The 2,175-nt window shown below is 33.2% G+C and overlaps 1 long non-coding RNA gene across 1 annotated transcript; it reads left to right on the top strand.

Moving 5' to 3' along the window:
* Window positions 1-625: 625 nt before the first annotated feature.
* LOC110610951 lies at window positions 626-1,547 on the top strand. The gene is made up of 2 exons (XR_002487306.2): window positions 626-915; window positions 1,119-1,547. It is a non-coding gene; the product is annotated as an uncharacterized LOC110610951 (long non-coding RNA).
* Window positions 1,548-2,175: the final 628 nt, after the last annotated feature.

Raw genomic sequence — 2,175 nt, 5'->3', positions numbered from 1 at the left:
ATCAACGAGTCAAAGGATCTATCGGCAACATCATTGGCATTACAAATGAGACCTTCTCCAGAAGCCATGTCAAAGTAGGCTGCAGAGCAAAGAACCCCCTTCATCATATGTTTGCTCGGCATTACCTCAGTTTTTGAAATAATAGAAAACGCATACTTTGTAGGTTTGAATTCGTTAGCAAAATCAAACTATACAAACAAATCTTGAGAAATACTAGCCTCCTGATTAAACACAAACTAGTTTAATTTCTTTTTTTTTTCAAATAGACCAATAAGCAATCTCAAAAATAGAGCACCAAGGGAATCTACTCGAGTGAATGACTTCATTACCAGCCAGATGATCATTTTAGGAAATATTGACTTCACTCGAGTGAACGACTTCATCACCAGCCACTCCATTGCATGATCATCTTCAAATAGAATTATTAAAATATAAATTATATTTAAAAATATATGTTAATCTACTCGAGTGAATCACGTACCAATGCTTTTCCAACTCAGATATATAGACAAACTAGGCAATTCCGTCAGCTACATTATTTGACAATTTACAATGATAGGAAAAAGTTAAAAATACAAAGAAAGAAAAGCAGCTCCACTAAGAAGCAATCATGCAAGCGTTGAGGCCCCAACAACATCTGATTTTTTTTTTTTTTTTGTTCCCTTAAGTTTTTGCTTGTCAATGACGGCTGCCATTATAAGTACTGCCCTTGAGCTCATCGTTTGGAGCACACAACAAGCTAGTTAGCTCATTATAAAATAGAGTTATTTAGAGAGCATTAATTCAAGCAAGATAAATTTCTTTTTCTCCTTTAGTTTTCTTCATGGCTCTACTGGGTAGTTTTTTTCCGAAGGCCTTGCTTCCATCGGCCACTTCCACCAGACTCAGCTATTACCTACGTAAAGCCATGATCATGTAGGTCTAGATTTCTCATATTCTTGGTTCGGTTGAGTTGTTACAATTCAATTATCTTCATTTATTTTCAATATGAGATTTTATTCTATATAAATCTGTTAATTTACTTTCCTGTTTTTCTTTAATATCACTATATCTTTTATTTTTCACTATACATTCTTGCTTAGTATTGACTTACTGGTTTCTTTGTCTGTTATTATCAGAACATATTGTGATAAAACAAAAGGAAAACCTTCGTCAGGAAGTGGTTCACAACACAACTGAGTTGTCAGAATGCATGGAAGATTTGACATTAAACAGGAGTACTTAATATTTTCTGGCAGTAGATTGAATGCTGTTGAAGATAATAATAATGAAGAAGCATATCACTCCAAGTATATCCAGACAAAATTCCTCAAGTGCCTAGAAAATATGTGATGCTCTCTTGGATAAGCTTCACCGCCGCCATTTGAATAAGCTTCACTAAAAAGTGAGTGTGCATGAGTGACTGTAAGCAGTGTCTTTTGGTGTGTGTACGTGAGAATGAGAGAAGAAAAAAAAAAATTTTCAGTTTTCAAAGTGTGAGCTTAGAATGTAAAATTTCAGTTTAGTCCTTATCAATAAGAGATTTCTTCACTCAATTCCTTTTTTCATATTTGAGTTTTCTATTTCTTTTGCTCCTATTTTTCTACAAATAAAACTCAAAGTACTGGATGCTGCTATTTCTTTGATGATCCACTAGTTAGATAATGCATTTATGAAGTTATTGTACAGTGAAGTGTTCATACTAGTACAGCTTATACGTAATGTTCCACTGCAGTAGCAGTATCACCATCATGTTTCTAGTTGTTGGCTAATCAACGTCTAAAGTAAATGCGTGTTTTCATTATTTGCAATCAAAAGCCAACTTATCAAAACTCAAAAACCCTAGATGGAGCAGCTGCCTATCATATATATTCTAGGAAGGAAGTGTTTTGAGGAAAAAAACATGAGCAGTGAAGGAAATAAAGCAAAGGGGGCTGGGGGAGAAGCAACTTTGCAAGATTTTGAGCTCTCTACCGTGAATGGGAGAGAGGACGCACAGAGATTGAAAATAAAATTATTTGTGGGTCACTCAATTATTTAACTTTAATTTTGTTTCAAATTATTCACTCAATTTCAATTTATTTTTTAAAATTCCTTTTAACTTTATTTAAAATATTATAGACTCCATTTTATAGATTTACAGGTTAATTAAAGTAAAAAAAATATGTTTTGTACTATTTATATCTCTTCCAATTT

The sequence above is a fragment of the Manihot esculenta genome, chromosome 3, assembly GCF_001659605.2.
Source record: "Manihot esculenta cultivar AM560-2 chromosome 3, M.esculenta_v8, whole genome shotgun sequence".
NCBI classification, from domain to species: Eukaryota; Viridiplantae; Streptophyta; class Magnoliopsida; order Malpighiales; family Euphorbiaceae; genus Manihot; species Manihot esculenta.
The sequence above is the reverse complement of the archived record's forward strand: the minus strand, read 5'-3'. Positions and strand labels throughout refer to the sequence as shown.